Consider the following 21241-nt stretch of genomic DNA (forward strand, 5'->3'; position numbering starts at 1 on the left):
GCCTGGAGGCAGCAGGAGCCGGGCCCTGAGGCCCCCTTCTCGCCCCATCCCTCACCCTTTCCCCCCCACCACCCACCCAGGTGCCGACATGGTTGGAAGCCGGACTTGGAGCCTTGCTCTCTGTCCACCCTGGGCTGTCATTTGGCCAGATGTCGGGCAGCTCGGATCTAGCGTGTGCAGAGCCCGGGCCCTGCTGGCTGCAGCTGGGCTGGCCTCACCAGCTCACTACCCCATAGCCACTCCGAGTCTCCCGCCACAGGGGGCACCGGCTCCAGCTCGGGGTCGCGGCCAGGCCGGAGAAAGGCTGGGAGGAGACGTGGACCTGCCGAGCCCTGAGAGCGCTCGGGTTCCAGACCTGCACCAGAGTCCCAGCTCTTGGTTCTTTTTTTTTTTTTTTCTTTTTTTAAAGATTTTATTTATTTATTTGACAGAGAGACACAGCGAGAGAGGAAACACAAGCAGGGGGAGTGGGAGAGGGAGAAGCAGGCTCTCCGCTGAGCAGGGAGCCCGATGCGGGGCTCGATCCCAGGACCCTGGGATCACGACCTGAGCCGAAGGCAGACGCTTAACGACTGAGCCACCCAGGCGCCCCCCAGCTCTTGGTTCTTTACTGGTTTTATTCTCAGTGGCAAGTGGGGACAACAGGGTCCCTCCCTCAGCAATGTTCCAGGAAGAGGGAAGCCCCCCCTTCTGTGCTCTCTGAGGGGGAACAGGCCCTTAGGCTCCTGCACAGGCTGGTGTGTCCCTGCTGCAGCCGGCAGGGGGCAGAGCCCACCGATGCTTGGCCCGCTGCCCCCAAGCCCTGTGGGGTGAAGGAGTCAGTTTGTATCCCTGCCCCTCTCCAGGCCACTGTCCTCTCCCTTCCCTTCCTCACTCATCCTGCCCGCCACAGCCGGCAGAACGGGGGCGACAGTAAGAGCCGTTTCAGCGGACCTGGTGCTGCAGGTCGGGCCTCTGGTCACCGAGGGCCGAAAGGGGGACCTGGTCAAGGCTCAGCAGTCGGTCACTTCGCAGCCGGATCTACCCAGGCCTCCCCACACACCCTTCCTCAGCCCCCTGGCTCTTTTTTTTTTTTTTTTTTTAAGATTTATTTTATTTTAGAAAGCGAGAATGAGCATGACTGGGAGAAGCAGAGAGAGAATCTCAAGCAAACTCCACACTGACCACAGAGCCCGACATGGGGCTTGATCACATGACCCCGAGATCACAAGTCGAAACGAAGAGTCAGGCACTTAACTGATGGCCACCACCACCCCCCACCCCTGGCTCTTTGTGAAGCCCGAGCCCCAGAGGAAAAGCAAAAGTTCACAGCCAGCCAGTCCCTTCCTGCTTCCTAGCCTCAGTTTCCCCTTTAGCTGGCTCAGACCAGGGCTGTGCTGGACACTTATTCAGCCCTCTCTGGGCTGGCTGGCCGCCAGTGTTGGAGCAGGCCCCCCCGGAATGGGGCAGGAAGGATTGGCTGCCTGCTGGGCTCCAGGGACCCCCCCCCCAAGTCCAGACCCCCTTGCCCGTAAACATTTATGAGGCTGTGAGGGACTGACATCATACTGCCCCATGCAGAGACCCCAGGGGGGCCGGCCTTGTTTATAGTATCCAGTCCCCACACACACACTTTGCCTGGGACCCCACCTCCTGCCCCAGCGGCCCCTGCTTGGGGTAGTGAAGGACCTTTCCAGAGTACAGTGGTCCCCCTGTCCCCATCCTGAGCTTGATGAAGCCATTTCCAGCCCCAGGCAGTCTGGTCTGGAAGAAAAGGAGGAACTCAGAAAGGGCCTCTCCAGGGCAAGGGACTGGGGAGAGCAGGAGGGCTTCCTGGGGGAGGACAAAGTGCGGTAGGGAAGCGAGAGTCAGAAGATCCGAGGATGAGGTCTTGCTGGATGTGCCTGAGGGGGAAAGGCGTCCTGGGCAGAAGACAGATCAAAGGCCTGATGTGGGGGACAGAGCAGGGCCGCTGAGTGAGAAAGGGCCTGCTGTTCCTCCCGGGGCCGACCTCTGGGGCAGCGGGGCACACGCTCCCCAAGGCCCCCATCCCTGGAGACACCCTGCCCGGTGGGGACAAGCCTGCAAGGACTGACAAGCCTCCAGGCTCTGCTGCGGGGTCTCAAGCTCTCTGTAAAGCCAAGAAAATGTGAGCGGGCTAAATCCGACCAAGAAGAAGAGCTAGGGGAGCCTCTGCCCACGGCCAGGAAGGCTCAGTTGTTACTGTTAGCTCATCCAATCCTTGCAACAGCCCTAGGAGGGAGCTGCTCTTGCTGGTCCTGTTTTACAGATGGGGAAACTGAGGCCCAGCCAGGCGGCTTCATAGGGCCTGGCTCGCAGCAGGCTCGCGACCTTAGTTCTTTGATGGTCATTAGCGATCGTGGGGCAACAACCTATCTGAAAGGCTTCCCAGGTGGTCTCAATTGGAGTCCAGTGGGACAAGGCCAAGTGATCTCAAAAGCAACACCCCCACGGATTCCTTTAAAAAGTTACATGGCAGGAGTGCCTGGGTGCCTCAGTCGGTCAAGCACCGGCTGTTGATCTTGGCTCAGGTCTTGTGAGTTCGGGCCCCACGTTGGGCTCCATGCTGGGCATGGAGCCTACTTTAAAAATAAAATAAAAAATGAAAAACCACCTTGCATGTGGGTCAGGGCGGGACACACCAGTCTGTGGAGAAGGGCGGGTGGGGCCTGAAGGGCTCATCCTTCCGCCCTCTAACCCCTTTGTGAATCCGCCTGACTTTAGACGCTGTCCTGGATCTGCCCACTTCTGCGTCCCTCCGCGGCCCCAAGCAGGGGCTGGCCCCCATCATCGCCCCGTTGGCACAACACAGCCTCCTCCCCTGACCTGCCGCTCCCACCCTGCAATCTGTCTTCCCTGATGCAGCCACCAGAGGGTGCCCGTGAGCGTCTGGGTCGGGCCCTGCCCTCCGCCCACAGCCCTCCAGGGCTCCCACCTTCTTCAGAGTAAAAGTCCAAGTCCTCCCTGAGGCCCACAGGCCCTGCACGACCTGCCTGTCTCCTCCCTACCTCCCCCTCCCTCTCTACCCCTCGCTCCCTCTGCTTGCTGTTCCTTCAACACACCAGGCCAGTGCTGCCCCCAGGGCCTTTGTATTGCCTGTGCTCTCTGCCTGGAACACTCTTCCCCCAGACAGCCCCACAGCCACCCCCTCACCTCCAGTTCTCAGCTCAAATGTCACCTCCTCATTGAGGCCTCTCTGACACCTCACAGAAGTGACATCCCACCCGGCCAGCACTCCCTACACACCCTCTACCTACTGCCAGTTTTGCCCACAGCACTTAGCAGCTTCTAGATCCATGTCCATCACATGCATTGTCTCACGGACCGTGTATCTCCGAGGGCTGGGACATATCCTGGCTGTTACACCCTTGGGTCACAAGCAGCCGAGGGACATAGTGGGGCTCTGTAAATCTGTGGCCCAGCCCTGCTTCCTGGGTGCGAGCGCTGGGCAAAGTCCCATTCACGACATCCCCATTAGATGATGGCCGGGCAGGGGGGCCACAGGGAAAGCAACCGTCCATAAACCAAAGCTCAAGTCAAGACTTGGAAGGCACAAGTATTTACTGAGAACCTATGTGTGCCAGGCATTGTCTCGGGCCTGGGGTCACATCAACCAACAAGACCAATGACATTCCCTCCTTGGTGAAGGCCCTGAGGCTGGACGGAGCCTGGTGCACCACCACCCCACCCCCTCCCCCTGCGAGGAGGCCATGTGGCCGGGTGGGGTGCACCATGGGGTCCCTGTGAAGTGAGGGAAGGGGCCAATGTCAGGGCGTGTGTTACCAGAGGACACACAAGTCAGGCGGGGTTTGCTGTTGTGGGGGTGCTGACTGCTGGGGGACCATGAAATCCATCCTGCTTTCCCTGCAATGCTTCCAGTTTTCACTTCTGAGTGAAAACCTTTCCCTTGTCCCGGCAAAGACCCCCAGAGCAGCACCAGCCCACTTGAACATGCCCAAAAGGGCTGCTCTGGAAGGGGGCCTGAGCCCCGAGTGCCTTGGGGCACCAGACATCTGTGCCCACAGGGTCCTCCCTACAGAGGGGCAGATGGGGGTCTTCTGACTGGGTTCTGGTGGGGAGCCTCAGCCCAGAGTCACCACCTCAAAGCCTGAAGCCAGATTAGTCATCACTTCAGGGTTCTGGAAGTGGGGGGGGGGGCGGAGCTTTGCCCCCCAACCCCCGGTCTGGCTTGACATCCAGGGTTTAGAACCCAGCGGAGCCCCCAGTTCTGTGGATACAAGTCAGCTCCAGCGTCCACAGCCGGAGAGTGATTTGCTGGTGGGGAAACAGGCACAGAACAGTCACCCCCGCCAGGACCTCTGGTAGTTCCCCTGCAGTTACCCCTCACCCTTTTACTCTGGTCCTTTTTGGATTAGGAGCAGAGAGAGGCCTGGATTGGCCCCCAGCCCCATATCCTTCCTCAGAGCCAGCCAAGCCGCCTGGGGGCTTCACGGAAGACTGGGTGGTCGGCCTCGGCCCAACCCAGCCCCCGGCTCACCTCCAGGAGCCCCGCTGGGCTCTGAGCGGTCCCTGAACCAGAGCAGGAAAGGTGTGAGCCAGGGCCAGGGCAATGCTCTGGGGACTGGACAGGCGGGAGGGCTCTCAGCCCAGTTGGAGGGGCTGCAGGCAGACCCACGGCCTGGCCTAAAATTCTCCCTCCTTTCTGAAAAACCCATCTACATGCTTTCGCTTTGCCATTTTTTCCCCCACAGCAAAATTACTTAAAATCTATTTTACAGTTTCTTTTTTTTTTCAATAGGTGAAACCGACTCAGACCACAGAATTTACAACATGCCAGAGGGTGTTCAGAAAAAAAATACCTCTCTCCCCAGCCACCCCCCACCCTGCCGCCCTCCCCAGAGGCCGCCAGCCCGGTTTCTTGTTTCTCCTTTCAGCAATGTTCCATGCCGAAGCAAGCACGTCTGTATATTTTCTTTTCCTCCTACAGAAAGTCTATCACACTGTCCCTGCTGTTTCACAGACCTGAGTCTGGTTTCCCGACAACAACACATCTTGGATTTCTTCCTGCACAGTAAAAACCCATCTCTTGCTTTTAACGGCCACATAATATTCCATCCTGTGGCTGTACTGTCATCCCCATTAAAGCACCTTTCTCTCTTCCCAGGTTTTTTGCTACTAGCAAGAGCTCAGCGATGAAGAAGGGTCTGTTCTAAAAGCCATTTTGCATGTGGGTGAATATACCCACACGCTTCCTGAATTTTTTTTTTTTTTTTAAATTAACGACCTGTATTTTTTAGGGCAGTTTCAGGTGTACAGAGGAATTGAGCAGAGTCCGGAGTTCCTATACACCAACTTAGCCCCCCACACAGTGTCCTCTTTCATTAACAGCTCCCATCACTGCAGTACATTTGTTACAATCGGTGACCGCATATCGATACATTGTTAGAAACTAACATCCATAGCTGACATTAGGGCCCTCCCTTGCTGGTGCTGTACTTTCTGTGGGTTTGGACAGATGTAGCATGGCCGGTACCCACCTCTACCAGATGAGAGTAGTCTCCCTGCCCTAAAACTCTGGGCTCTGCCCATTCATTCGTCCCCACCCACCACCACCCCGGGAGCCACCGATCCTTTGACTGTCTCCAGTTTTGCTTTTCCAGAATGTCACAGAGTTGCAATCCTACGGTGTGTATAGCCTTTTTCGGACTGGCTTCTTTCACTTGATCATATGCATTTAAGATTCCTCCGAGTCTTTCTGTGGCTGGATGGCTCATTTCTTTTTAGCGCTGAATAACATTCCATTGTCTGGATGTCCCACAGTTTATCCATCACCCGCTGAAGGATGTCTGGGTTGCTTCCAAGTTTTGACAATTAGGAACAAAAGCTGCCATAAACATTCCTGTGCAGGTTTTTGTGTGGACATAAGTTTTCAACTCCTTTGGGTAAATACCAAGCGGTGCAGTTGCTGGATCGTATGGGAAGAGTATGTTTACTTTTGTAAGAAACCTCCAAAAATGCCTTCCAGAGTGGGCTGGACTATTTTGCATCCCTACCAGCAGTGAATGAGAGAGCTCCACATCTTCACCAGCATCTGTGTTGTCTGGAGCTCCAGATTTCGGCCTTTCCAGTAGGTGTATAGCAGTATCTCATGGTAGGAGCCAAGCATGGTTCCAATATCACGTGTTTTTTTTAAAGATTTTATTTATTTACTTGAGAGAGAACACCCGGGGATCATGACCTGAGCTGAAGGCAGATGCTTAACCGACTGAGCCACGCAGGCGCCCCTCCAATATCTTTAATACGAAATGATTTCTTTGCAATCCAGGCTAGGAAGGAGGTGGTGCTAGTACCCCATTTTACAGTTGGAGAAACCAAGGCTCAGGGAGGGACAGCTACTTGCGCAGGGTCATACAGCAAACGAGGGCAGAGCCAGGGCCTTGTGATTGACTCCAGATCACTTCTGCCTGCAGTGTCCCGGGGCCCCGGGCACTGGGGACACAGTAGCGATCCAGGCAGATCCAGTCCAGGGGATCTGGACCCTCCTGAGGCTCACAGTCCAGTGGGGGAGAGAGACATGCGAGCAGGCAGTTACAAGTCAGGCTGACCAGGACCGATGCAGACTAGGACCGTAATGTGGTTGAACGGGGAGAGAGGGGCCCAGAGGAATCACCTGGCCCGATGTCCAAGGAGGATTCAGTAAACTCCCATGGGTAACAGGTTCAGCTGAGGCTGGCACGTGGGGAGCCAGAGGGTGGGAGGAAGCTGGGAGAGCCAGAGGAACCCTCCACCCCTGACCCAGGAGGAGACTGCCTGGCATGGGGTGGGGCTGCAGAGATGCGCAGCCCTGGTCTCCCGTCTCCGTCTCCACCGGAAAGGAAATGGCAGGGTGGGGGTGGGGGTCTGCCTCTCGCCCCAGGCTGGCCCCCTGGTGGGCCAGGACACCCCCCTCCCCACCCCCACTCCCTCTCTAGCCCCCATTAGTGAGGCCACCTGCTACAGGGGCCTCAGTGCCAGGCCTTCCCTGCCCACACTCTGCCCCAGTGACCACCACTAAAAATGAACAATGAGCCAAGGCAGGCAAGACCTGGAGGGGGTGGTGTGGGGGCAGAGAGGTCCCCTGGGCCCCCTCCCCATCTCGCTTCCTCCCGCCCTCCACTCCAGCCCCTGGGAAACTCATCAGGAGTCACCTTGCTGAAGGGCCATCTGAGCACCTTCTGTGGCTTAGTCAACCTCTTCATCACCTGCCTGCCCTCCCCCTCCCTGGACGCCCCCTCCCCCACCAGCGAAGGTTGTCACATGAAGCAGACAAAAATACAGATGGCCAGTTAAGTTTGGACTTCAGGTAAACCACATTTTAGGGTATGTTAGCATATGTCCCATCCAATTTGTGGGACACACTCTAAAACCTGATCCACTGTTTATCTGAAGTTCAGATTCAGCTGGATGCTATCTGGCAGCATTTTCTAGTCCCCCGGGATGGGAAGTGGGCCTCAGTTGTCCTTCCTGCATTATGGGTGAGTACCCGGATGCTGATCAACATTGGCCAATCAGAGGGACCCTGCCCCCCGGAAATGCTGGGGGGCTCCCGTCAGGTGTGTCCCCCACTTAGACACTGGACTTGGGGCTCCAGGGGGGGCCCAGGTAGGATGGGAGAGGTTGAGGCCACATCTAGCTGCCAACTGCAATGGTCGTATTTTAATTTGGATGCTGAAATTGTGACTCTGGAGGAAGTCCAGAGGTCCCTGGGGGAAAGGAAAGGAGGGGCCCCATGCTGCCGCCCCCGAGTACCCACTGTGTGAGCTCTGTTATCTCCTTGACCTTTGCCCAGCCCCGATGGTGAGGGCACAGTCCCCGATTCCCAGGTATGAATCCCAGCTCTGCCCCTTGCGAGTTGTATGACTCTGAACCAAGTGTTCTCGCTGTGCCTCAGTCTCCTCGCCTGTAATATGGGGATAATGCTGCTGCTAATAATAGCAGCCAACTCTCAGGGCCGTTGAGAGGATTGAATGCATTCATATATTCAAGGAGCTTGGCCTGGCACAAAGTTAGCCCCCTTAAGTGATGGCCTGTCCTGGCCTCTCTCCCGGCCCCAGAGGGAGGGACTGAGCGGGAATCAGAGGCTAATTTTAGCCCTGATGACACCCCCTGGCCTCCTGCCTTGTCCAAACATCCTCAGCCAAGCATGAGGTTCAAAGCATCCCCCCCCCAACCTCTGACATCCAAGGAGCCTGTTTATTCATTCCTGTTGGCGAGGCATTCCTTGCCTGTCTGCGCCTGCCATCAGGCTCCATCCCCATGTGGCCTGCCCTGTGTCACCCAGGGTCAGGAACCTCTCACCTGTAGGCCACTTGGAGACAGCCAGGGGCGAGGCAGTCAGGGTGGGGGGCAAGGAAGAGGGTGGGTGAGGGCCACTCCTGCCCCAAAGTTCCCCTGAAGTCTTCATTAATCATTTCCCAGGATTCCAAATTTCTGTCTGGCTTGACTCACAAATGCTGTAATTTATCCAACACCTGCTCAGGAGCAGCGACTGGGTGCCAATTCCTACAGGAGTACCCAGGCGCTTGTCCCACAGGGCTCCCAGTCTAGGGGGAAAGGCAATGACAAGCCAAGAAACAGGAGAATTTTCCAGCTGTGCTTAGTACTTGCAAGACAGTACTAAGACAGTACCATTCATTCATTTGCTCATTCATTCATTCATTCATTCATTCAAGGTGTGTTTATTGAGGCCCTCTTGTGTGTCCGGCACTGTTTAGGGTGCTGGGGCTCAGCAGGAAACAAAGCAGAGCCAGATCCCTCGTGGGGCTGACTTTCTGGTGGGAGAAAGGCAAGAGCGAATGATGCCAATAAGTCGAACACATGGTCTAGTTAAATGGCAGTAATTGTTGCGGAGAGAAATAAAGCAGGAGAGGGGCTGGGGAGTGCTGGTGGGGGCAGTTGGAAAGACAATGATTCAAAAGAGCGATATCTGAGGAAGCCACGTGGGTACGAGGGAGAGAGTGCCAAGCTGCGGGAACAGCACATGCAAAGGTCCTGGGGTATGAACAGTGAGGAGGCGTGTGGGGAGATGCAGCAGGACCTGGGGGCTTTGCCGCTGAGATCGATGACAGCCATGGGAGGGTCTTGAGCAGAGACATGGCCCGAAATTCCACCATCCGGCTCTACCTTTGTTCCCAGGCCAACCCCCAGCGCGGGCACCCTCCAGGTTGAGGGCAGAGCCAGGGGCCACAGCTGGGCCGGGAACCTGAGTGGCTGCAGGTGGATTCCGACGGTAAATTCAGGCACATTCAGAGACCTTGGGTAGGGGGGAATTGCTGCTTGCCGGAGCATGCCAGTGGGGATGGGGGCAGGGGCAAATTCTGGACACATCTTCTGCACGTGGCATCTCCATCTGCTCCCCGCAGGGCCAGGCCCGGTGCCCAGGTCACTGGCATTCCTGGCCCAGATCTTTGCCAGTGGAGGGACAGGTGTCTTGGAATGCTGGAAAACGTCCTCCAAAAACAAACCAACAAATTCTAAGCTTTTCTGTTTCCTTGTCCCAACAGATCTCTGAACTGCTTTCTGTCTTGCAAAACACCTTCGCTGGCTTTTCTGATTCTAAAACCACCACACGCGAGCGAGCTCCACAGAGCCTTTCCAGGGCGAGAGGAAAAAGGGCCCTTTGTTCCCCGGCCCCCAAGTCTTCCCTGGAATCTTCTATCTCCCGCGCTGGGCAGCGGCGATGCACCTAGGCACTGATGTTTCTTCACATCGTGTTTTGCAACGGCTTTTTTCCACTCAACAATAGAGGGCCCCACAGCTTTTATTTCCAGAAATTGGAAAATGAAGCGTGTCCGGCCCCCCCCGCTCACCCACCACGGGCTGAAATTTAAGCCACGTGAAGCGGCCGGGCCGGGGTGCCAGGGGCGGGCAGACCCCAACGTGCCAGGGGGCCAGGGTGAGGAAAGGCGCCGGGCGGGCAGCTCAGGGATGCCAGGTTTCTGTCACCTGGAGCTTCCTCCCTCCCTCTCCCCACAGCAGCCCCCAGCACCGTGAATATGGACAGGAAGAGACAGCGTTCTTAAAGATAACCTAGGAGGGGAAACTGAGGCCCAGAAAGGGCCAGGGGTCCAGGCCTGAGGGTTTCCAACCCCCTGCCCACAGTTCTGCCCCCACAGAGCCCTTCAAACGTTGCGGGAGCACGAGGGAAACGCACCAGGTCACCTGAAGAGGGTGCCAGCGTTGGCTTCCTTCTGAAGAGGAGATGACCGGGACCCAGAGAGGTGACATGACTCACCGAAGGTCACACAGCTGCCAGAGGTCAAAGTCTGTTCCCTGAAGCTCTTGTGGTCAAGAGCTCTGAGGTCAGACAGATGGGTCCAGGTTCCAGCCCAGCTCTACCACTCAGGGGCTGCAGGGTGGATTCTGACTTTAAATGAGGCCTTCTGGAACATTCTAGAACATTCTGGGGTTGGGAGAAATTGCTGCTCTCTGGAGAGAGCAAGAGCCAAGGGAGGCTGAGGGGTCTTTTTGGTGGTGTGGGGGGGGGGGGGGCGGTGAATTCCAGACACTCTGTGAGCCTGTTTCCCTGTCTGCACAGTGGACACTCAGTAATCCCTGCAGTGCCTTTGACTGGGGCTGGGTGGGAGGATGGAGGGGCACCGGTGGGTGAGGGTGTGGGGGGCCTGGAGGGCCTCTGCCAAGCCCGCCAGTAACCCCAGAGCTGAGCCAGCCTCACTGGGCCCATCGCTCACCTGCCACCCACATCACACACCTGGGGCTGCTCTCCTCACTGGCTGGCTGCACGCCAGGGGTCCTGGGAGGCCAGGCCAGGGCTGCCTTGCAGGCTGGGGCAGGGCCAGTGTCTGGGGTGGGGGGCACAGAGTGGAGCCTAGGGACCCTTTGTCCGTAGGGTCACTGCCTCCAATTGAGCTGATGTCTGAGAGCCGAACATCTCCCTCTTTCTGGAAGTTTCTCCAAGGCTCAGAGGGGAACCTTCCTTGGTCCCTGGCCACCCGGGCCAACATCAGGGGATGCTAGGGTGACCGCATCATGCCCAGGCACTGTGCCTGCACCCCCATCACCTTTTCCTGTGCCTCAAATCACACATGTGGTTCATGTCTCACCCATCCCAGCCCAAGAGGGCCCCCTGCCTGCCTCCTGAGCCGCAGCCACCCTTGGCTCACAGCCCCGAGGCCCCAGGGGGAAAGAAATTTCCAGCAGGCTGGCAGCTCCATCACCCACCCAGCCCGGGGAGCAAGGCACTGGGGGGTCCGATGTAGCCAGAGACCCCGGCTGGGGAGTACAGATGGCCCCGCCTCATCCCACACACTGGTGACAGCTCATCCTGAGCCTGAAGGAGGGGGTCCCCCCAGTCTGGGCTCTGGGACCGGCTTCCTTCCAGGGAGGCCTCCCTGGCATTGGCTAGGCAAGTCTTGCACAGAGAGGGTCAGGCAATTTCTCAGGTCACACAACAAATTCAGGACAAGCACCAGCTCCCTCTGGCTTTGGGCAGGAGGGGTCCTCTGACCCCCCAAAGGCTGGACCCCAGGGGTTGACTTTTGGTCCACCTGCACATCCTAAGGCCAGTGGGCTCGAATCCCAACCCCCCCACCCCGCCTGGTCCCACTTCCCAGCTGTTGGAAGCAGACAATAAAAATAGCAATAGAGCCTGAAATAAAATATTAGGCAGAACAGGTGGTTTGAGGCCGTAAAACGAACTGAAGGGAAGGACCATGGCCGGAGGTCCCCGGGGGCAGGTGGCACGTTGAGAAGGAAGAGAGTAAGGGCAGGGTAGGGCATGCCAGGTGGAGGGAACTGGTGCAAAAGGCATGAGGAAGGAGTGAGGGTGGGCGCGGTGGCTGCCGGGGATGATCACTTGCCAACTGGGGCGGTTTGGGAGGTGACCTGCCCTCGCCCGACCCCTGTTACACCCGAGGGTTTCATTCCTAGTCCCTGTCAAGGGGCAGGGCTCGGAGGGAGGGGGATGAGTGGGCAGAATTGGAGGGACCAGGAGCCCCGCAGGCCTCCCATGAACCCCAATCACCATCTCCCTCTTCTCGGCGGTTGGGGCAGCCTGGAGTCGGGGGCTCAGCCTGGCGGCAGTCACTGACCCCAGGAGCACCTCCGGCCTCCTGGTGCCCTGTGGGGCGCTCGGACAGTCAGCTTTGGGGGGCTGGTGTGTGGAACATCCCCATCAGCCCCCTAGCCTCGCTGCTCCTGGTCCAGTCCACACCCACCTGTGACTCAGTGACAGATGGCTAGAGCTCCAGTGGGGTCCAAGGTACCGTTGTGCATGGGGACACTCTGGGGACAGCACCACCTCCATCACCTCTCTAGCCACGGTGACAAATGGATCTGAACCAGCCAACCCAGGAGCAGATGGGAGAGGAGGAACATGGTGGCGGGGGGGGGTCTCCATCTGGCTTCCATCCCAGCCCCTGGGAGCCTCTGCTGGAAGCCTCTTGGAACCTTCCTGGCCCGGCCCCAGGGTGGATAAAGTGCCTCCTGGCTCCACTGGGGCATCTCAAAGTGGTGTGGAGCCATGACTTCCACAGCAAAGCCCTCCTGCTTGGAGCCTCCCCTAGACAGGGCACTCACTCCCTCTGGAGACAGTAGCAATGAGCAGGGCCAGAGGTGCTCAAGCAGTACGGGACGGACAGCGGGGCACCTGGTCCTGGATCCCTCAGGGAGTGAAAGGCAGGACCAGGGCTCCAACCCAACACATATGCAGACACAGCCAGCCAAACTTTGATCACACATGTGCAATAGACAGAACCTCATGGCCTTCCACTAAACACCTGCTTGGGTTTGGGTTTGTTTTTGTTTTTGTTTTTTTAAGATTTTATTTTTTTTAAGATTTTTTTATTTGACAGAGAGACAGAGAGAGAGCACAAGTAGGCAGAGTGGCAGGCAGAGGGAGAGGGAGAAGCAGACTCTGGCTGAGCAGGGAGCCCGATGCGGGGCTCGACCCCAGGACCCTAGGACCACGACCCGAGCCGAAGGCAGCTGCTTAACCGACTGAGTCACCCAGCCGCCCCCTAAGATTTTATTTTTTTTTAAGATTTTATTTATTTATTTGAGAGAAAGAATGAGAGAGAGAGAGAGCACATGGGAGAGGGGAGGGTCAGAGGGAGAAGCAGACTCCCTGCTGAGCAGGGAGCCCGATGCGGGACTCGATCCGGGGACTCCAGGATCATGACCTGAGCCGAAGGCAGTCGCTCAACCGACTGAGCCACCCAGGCGCCCTAAGATTTTATTTTTAAGTCCTCTCTGCACCCAACATGGGGCTCGAACTCACAACCCCGAGATCGAGAGTCGCACGTCCCACCGACGGAACCAGCCAGGCGCTCCTGGGTTTTTAAATCCTTGAGATACAACCTGATTTCTTACTCTCTCTTCCAGCCTCTCTGGTTCTTCGGCTTTTGCATCCCCATGGGGCTGTCGGTCCAGCAGAAAAAGCGACACAGTGTGGCCAAAGCTCCCGGGAAGACAGATCTGCCCTGAGCTAGGGTGTAACCAGGGGCCAAGGGGCAAGAGTGTTTCGGGAAGAGCCACTGGTGTCACTGGTGGTTCCTCAGTGCGCTCGAGATGCCAAGTGACCTGTGGCAAGGAATTGCCCTCGGGACCTCGGTCGCCATCGTCGGCAGGGTCGCTGCGGGAAGGCTGACGTCTCGCACCTGGCCGTGGGCGGGGACACAGCAACATAAGGACGGACAGCTCCATGAGTTATAATTTAATAAGTCACCAGATAATTCCCCCTGCCAGAGAGTGAGCCGTGAGTAGATCTGGGCCAGACTCTTGTGTCAATGCCTGGCCCTAGGAGACCCCCCAGCCTCCCGGAACCCCCACCGGCCTGGAAAAGCTAGAAACGTCAAGGCCACAGAAAGCAGCCTCTCACGGAAATGGTATCCGGGCTGGGGACAGGGTGACTCCTGGGAGCTGGACTTCAGACTTTGGCCAGCCTGTAGCAGCTTCTTGCTTCCTAGTCTCCCTGCCTCTGCTCTGTCCCCAGGAGCCTGTCCCCCACATGGTGGCCTGAGAGAGTCTCAGGATGTGGGGACGGCTCTGTCGGAAGCCGCACGTGGCTCCCTATCCCCCCACCCCATTGCTGACCATAGGCAGACACGGCTCCATGTGGCCTGGCCTCCATGCCAGCTCTGACCTCATCTCCTGCTCAGGAAGACCCAGCCTTACCGAATTCCTCCATCCCTCCATTCCTTGCTGCCTCAGGGCCTTAGCACAGGCCTTTCCTCTGCCCAGAAAGCTCTTCTTCCCTCCTTTTTATGAAGAGAACTCCTCTGGGGCTTTAGCTCACAGCTCACATACCCAGGAAGGCCAGACCAGGTCCCATCCTCCTCACTTGGTACAAATTATAATTTTACGTTCACATGACTTCTTGGTGTTTTTTTTTGTTTTGTTTTTTGTTTTGTTTTTGTGTTTTGTTGTTGTTGTGTTTTTTTGTTTGTTTTTTTTTACCCACTTGCTTCCTGCAATATCCTGGGGGCCCAGCACATAGCCGGTAGTCAAGAAATGTTTGCTGACCAACTCAACACGGGAGTAGGATCTGGTGGAAGTGAAGGTGGGTAGCTGGAAATTCTGCCCACCGGCCCCTTTCCACCCTCCAAGGAATCCCTGCCCACCCTTGAATAGAACCCACTTTGAGAACCAGCAGTTTCAGTCATCTTTTCCCTTGATGGATGGGTCAGCTGCATGCCCAAAGCCACACGAGCCTCAGGGTACTGCCCGTGATGGGGTCTGAGTGCAGGCTCATTGACACCAACTCTAACGTTCCCAGACCCGATTCCAGGGTGGGGTTGGGGTTCCCACACCCACAACACCAAGCAGTTCTAAGGGAATTCAGGCCAATGCCAACACATTTCTGCAGAGACAGCATCGGGTCCTGCAACGTTAGGGGCTCCCTCCTACAAGCCTGCCACCCACCCCCACCTCAGAAGCTGGCTGCAAGCCCAGGCCATCACCTGTGCTTTCTTCTTTTTAAAGATTTTATTTATTTGAGAGAGAGAGAGAGAGAGAGAGCGTGCACGGGTGGGGGGAGGAGCAGAGAGAGAAGCAGGCTCCCGCTGAGCAGGGAACCCAGTGTGGGGATCCCAGGACCCTGAGATCATGACCTGAGCCAAAGGCAGACGCTTCACCGACTGAGCCACCCAGGCGCCCCCATCACCTGTGCTTCTGACACCCAGCTACAGAGAGGAGGTTCCAAGGACCCACTCCTTAGGTTTCATTAATTGGTTAGGCTGGCTCACAGAACTCTGGGAAACACGTTTACCAGATTATTAAAGGACATGATAAATGATATAAATCAACAGCCAGGAGGAGAGAGGCACAGGGCAAAGTATGGGCTTTCTCGCCTTTCCAAGCAAACAACTCTTTGCCAGTAGCCACCTGCTTACCAACCCAGAAGTTCTCTGAACCCTGTCCTTTTGGGGTTTTATGGAGACTTCACACATAGGCATGGTTGACTTACTCACCGGTCACGGGCTGATTCAACTTCCTGGCCACCAGCCCCAACCTTTGGGTGGGTCCAAAAGTAACTTTCATGAACAAGGCACCCATTTCACGTTTATGGCTCCGAAGCCTTTTCGGGAATGAGGGAAGAAGACCGATACATCCAAGAAATAGATTTGGGGAATATGAATGACCAAATACACGTGCAGTTCTTATAAATCATATCACAGCAGAGGCGGGGAGGGTCCCACAGGTAGATTTTTTTTTTTGTAAAGATTTTATTTATTTGACAGAGAGAGAGAGACAGTGAGAGAGGGAACACAAGCAGGGGGAGTGGGAGAAGGAGAAGCAAGCTTCCTGCAGAGCAGGGAGCCCGATGCGGGGCTCAATCCCGGGACGTTGGGATCATGACCTGAGCTGAAAGGCAGACGCTTAACGACTGAGCCACCCAGGCGCCCCCCCCACAGGTAAATTTTTGGTGATGGCTTAGCTCCTGGGAGTGGACACCTGGGTCGCCTGATGGCGGGTGTGGGGGTTGGGCTGAGCCGCGCAGTAGCGACAGGTCCAATGGTATGGTCTAATCCACACCTGAGAAACACGTGCCGTGGTCCTAAACTTCCGGTCAACTGCTGGCTACCCCCTGCACGCCGCCCCTCCCCAGGTAAGGCCTCTTGGGGCAAATTTCCCCCCTCCCACAATGCAGTGGGTGCCCCCTGGGCAAGGCCTCGTGCCTGCCCTCCTGGGGTCTTTCTGGGTCCAGGTGGGCCCAAGGTGGAGTGGGGCGTGGGAAGCTCCGATTTAGGTGCCCGAGCACAGGCGGAGAGCCCCCAGAGCCCTGGCCTCCAGCGACACCCCAGAGCCCTTCAGGGTTCCTGACCTTGGACTCTAGAGCCCTGGCCTCCAGCAACACCCCAGAGCCCTTCAGGGTTCCTGACCTTGGACTCTAGAGCCCTGGCCTCCAGCGACACCCCAGAGCCCTTCAGCGTTCCTGACCTTGGACTCTAGAGCCCTGGCCTCCAGCGACACCCCAGAGCCCTTCAGCGTTCCTGACCTTGGACTCTCTCTGTCCTGTCCTTTGGGAAGGAGTTCTGTCTCCCCCTGCAGTTACCCCTCACCCTTTTACTCTGGGATTTTGTGTTTGGTTTTGGTTTCGTTTTTTTTCCTTCTTTCTTTCTTTCTTTTTTAAGATTTTACTTATTTACTTGAGAGAGAGAGTGAGAAAGAGAGAGAGAAAGGGAGAGAGCATGAGCAGGGTGGGGGAGGGAGAGGGAGAGCGGCCCCCCCCTCCCTGAGCAGGACCCTGGGATCATGACCTGAGCCCAAGGCAGATGCTTAACCCACTGAGCCACCCAGGTGCCCCAGTGTCTTTCTTTTCTTTTTTATTTTTTTTTTAAATTTTTTTTAAAGATTTTATTTATTTATTTGAGAGAGAGAATGAGAGATAGAAAGCACGAGAAGGAAGAGGGTCAGAGGGAGAAGCAGACTCCCCGCTGAGCAGGGAGCCCGATGCGGGACTCGATCCCAGGACTCCAGGATCACGACCTGAGCCGAAGGCAGTCGCTCAACCAACTGAGCCACCCAGGCGCCCTCTTTCTTTTCTTTTATGGTGGTTTTTTTCCCCCTGATCTTTGCAGCATTCCAGCACAGTGGCGTTTTTCATTCTGTTTCTAGGGAAAAAAATATCTTGGGTTCAACATGGGTGGGATCCGCCATCCCCCTAAATCTGTGCTCTTCAAGGTCACTGCCAAGGACCTCCTGGCTCCTAGGAGGGACTGCCATAAACCCAGGGCCTGTACTGAAAAGCATAGACTATATTAATTTTAATTACATTTTTAAGTATTAACCCTTTGTGTGTGGCCACCAAGCCCTGGGACAAAAGTAGCAAATGGTCAAGTTTCAGCCCCCTTCCCACTCCTGCCTCGGGCTATCTCCTGGAGGGTCTGTCTGTTGGGTCTCCTTCCCGAAGTTTTGGCGCCAACACGTAATTCTGCACTCCACTCCTCGCGATCATTCAAGGCCAGCCTCCAGTAGCCGCACCCCGCTCTGGCAGCTTTACCCAGCTCTGCCCAGTAGCACAAGCTGTCAGTCACTGATGACATCTCCCAGAACAGCTTCGTTGAGATATAATTTGCAACCCATAACATTCACCCATCTGTACAATTCAATGGTTATATTATTATTTTTTTTTTAAGATTTTATTTATTTATTTGACAGAGAGAGATACAGTGAGAGAAGGAACACAAGCAGGGGGAGTGGGAGAGGGGGAAGCAGGCTTCCCGCCGAGCAGGGAGCCCGATGCGGGGCTCGATCCCAGGACCCTGGGACCACGACCTGAGCAGAAGGCAGACGCTAACTGAGCCACCCAGACTCCCTGGTTACATTATTTTTAAACGTAACATTGAGGGACGCCTGGGTGGCTCAGTCAGTTAAGTGTCCAACGCTTGATTTCGGCTTAGGTCATATGACCTCAGGGTCCTGGGATCCAGCCCTGCGTCAGGCTCTGCGCTGGCTGGGCGTGGAGCCTGCTTAAGAGTCTCTCTCTCAGGCGCCTGGGGGGCTCAGTTGGTTGAGCGACTGCCTTCGGCTCAGGTCATGATCCTGGAGTCCTGGGATCGAGTCCCGCATCGGGCTCCCTGCTCAGCGGGGAGTCTGCTTCTCCCTCTGACCCTCTTCCCTCTCGTGCTCTCTATCTCTCATTCTCTCTCTCTCAAATGAATAAATAAAATCTTTAAAAAAAAAAAAGAGTCTCTCTCTCTCTCTCTCTCTCTCTCTCTCTCTCTCTCTCTCTCTCCCTCTGCCCCTCCCCGTACTCACAGGCGCTCTCTAAAAAAATAAGTAAATTAAAATAAAATGTAACATTTAAGGGGCCCCTGGGTGGCTCAGTCAGTTAAGTGTTTGCCTTGGGCTCAGGTCACAAACTCAGGGTCCTGGAATCAGGCCCCACGTGGGGCTCCCTGCTCAGCGGGGAGTCTGCTTCTCTCTCCCAATCCCTCTCCCCTGCTCATGCTCTCTCTCTCAAATAAATAAATAAAATCTTTAAAAATATAAAAAGAAATAAAATGTAACATTTAATAGTTTAAATGTTGCATTACTGGGGTACCTGGCTGGCTCAGCAGGGGGCCCCATGTTGGGTGTGGAGCCTACATAAAATAAATAAAATAAAATAAAATAAAATGTTGCATTTTTTTTAGAACTTATAGCAAAATACATGTGAAGGGCAATTTGCCATTTTACCCATAGTTAAGTGTGCAATTCGGCAGTATTGAGTGCATTCCGATGGCGTGCAGCCATCCCTACTCGTTCCAAATCTTCGTCACCCCAAATAGAAGTTCTATTCCCAGTAGCAGAAACTCCCGGTTCCCTCTCTCACCCTCCCAGGCCCCTGGTAATCTTTACTTTCTGTCCCTCTGAATTTACCTCTTCTAGATGTTTCTTACAAGTGGAATCATAGAACTTGAGTCCGGCTTTTCTCGCTCAGCCCAATGTCCTCCAGGTTCATCTTGCTGTGGCCAGTGTCAGAATGTCCTTCCTTCTAATAATAATAATATTCCAGTGTGGGGCGCCTGGGTGGCTCAGTTGGTCAAGCCACTGCCTTCGGCTCAGGTCATGATCCTGGAGTCCCAGGATCGAGTCCCGCATCGGGCTCCCTGCTCGGCAGGGAGTCTGCTTCTCCCTCTGACCCTATCCCCTCTGATGTGCTCTCTCTCTCTCATTCTCTCTCTCTCAAATAAATAAATAAAATCTTTAAAAAAAATAATATTCCAGTGTGTGGATGGACAGCGTTCTGTCTATCCATTCATCCCTCAATGTGGATCTGAGTTGTTTCCAAATTTTGGCGGTTGAGAAACGTGCTGATCTGAGTACAGGTGTACAAATAATTGAGGCCCTGCTTTTAGCTCCTTTCGGTAGACCTCAGGGAGTCTGCGTACAACGTTAACTCGAGGTCCAGCTTTCTGAGAAGCAGCCAAACTCTTTTCCCACATATGTGATTTTCAATGTTCTAGCAGCTGTATTAAAAAGAATAGAAAGATACCAGAAAAATTAATTCTAATGATATATTTTATTTCACCCATACATCCAAAGCATCATCTCAATATGTAATCTATAGAGAAGATCACCATGGGATATTTTACAGTCGATCCTGTGAACTCTTTATGATCCAAGGTGCACTTTACATGTTAAGCACATCTCTGTGTACTAAACTCTCACGGCTACTGGAAGACCTGGATCTGTGCCGATACAGTGGCTTTATTCACTCTTCGAGCTGCCTAGTATTTTATTGTAGTGAGAGACCCCAGTTTGACCAGTCCCACATCGGCGGACACATAGCTTGTCCAAAATGCCCTGCTAGGCACATCTGTGGCATTTGGGCCGATCCCTCTAGCCAGTGGTTGCGCACATTTTAAATTATGATGCTCACCAGTTTTCCTTTCTTAGAAATTCTAGAGCAACACATGCTTTTTTTTAAGATTTTATTTTTTTACTTATTTTTTTGAGACAGTGAGGGCAAGTGAGTATGAGTAGCGGTGAGGGAAGTGGGCAGAGGGAGAGGGAGAGAGAGAGAATCCCAAGCAGACTCTACGCCCAGTGGGGAGCCCAACATGGCACTCGGACTCATGACACTGGGATCATGACCTGGGCAGAAATCAAGAGATGGATACTTAACCGACTGAGCCACCCAGGTGCTCTAAGATTTTATTTTTTAAAATGATCTCTAGGGGCGCCTGGGTGGCTCAGTTGGTTAAGCATCTGCCTTCAACTCAGGTCATGATCCCAGGGGCCTGGGATCGAGCCCCACATCGGGCTCCCTGCTCAGCGGGGAGCCTGCTTCTCCCTCTCCCTCTGCCTACCTCTCTGCCTGCTTGTGCTCTCTCTCTCTCTCTCTCTCTCAAATACATAAGTAAAATCTTTATAAAAAAATAATCTCTACACCCAGTGTGGGGCTCAAGCCCACAATCATGAAATCAAGAGTCGCAGGCTCAACCAACTAAGCCCGCCAGACACCTGAACGGCACAACAGGCTTTTGGTAGAAGCCACATGTATACTTAATATTTTTCTAGTAGCCACATTTTCAAAATTGTAAAAAAAAAAATGGAGAAATTAATTTTTTAAAAGACTGTCTTCAACACGACAGTTCCTAACTTATATGATTTCCATGTGTAATCAATATAAAAATTATTGAGATCTTTACATTCTGTCTTTGATACTGTACCTTGGAAATCTGGTGTGTCTGTTACATTTGGTATGCCTCAAATTTGGACACTCAGTTTTCATCAACGATCCTTGATCTGCATTTAGACTCCATAAGATGGAGAGTTGAAAAAGCAGATTTGCACATCCAGGATGTTCCAAATATACTTCAAAGGTTTGCAATCAATGAATTGACTATCTGAGGTTGCGTTTGGTTTTGCTTGATCTTCCTTTTTATTTAAAGACTTTAAGTCATCTCTGCACCCAATGTGGGGCTCAAACTCACAACCCCGACATCAAGAGACACACCTCAGCCAACTGAGCCACCAAGTGCCCTACTTTCTATTTTGAAGTTGTTTTTCACTCAGAGAAGAGAGTATCAGTTTTTAAATTTAAATTAGCATAAAAAACGCTGTTTCTCAGACAAAACGGCCACATTGCAAGGGCTCCATGGCCTTACAGGGCCAGCGGCCGCCGAATCGGATGGTGCAGAGACAGAGCCTTTCCCCGACTGCAGAAAGCCCTGTGGGACGGTGCCTGCTGTGTGAGGAGCTCCACCTGCAAAGCGGCAGAGGAGCTCAGGGTTAGGTCAGGAAGGGAGACTTTAGGTTCTGGATCATAATGGCTCTAGCCGGGGTTCAAGCC

This window comes from Eumetopias jubatus, unplaced genomic scaffold (assembly GCF_037043125.1).
Source record: "Eumetopias jubatus isolate StellerSeaLion01/CBP00866 unplaced genomic scaffold, mEumJub1_p1.0 scaffold_1, whole genome shotgun sequence".
NCBI classification, from domain to species: domain Eukaryota; kingdom Metazoa; phylum Chordata; class Mammalia; order Carnivora; family Otariidae; genus Eumetopias; species Eumetopias jubatus.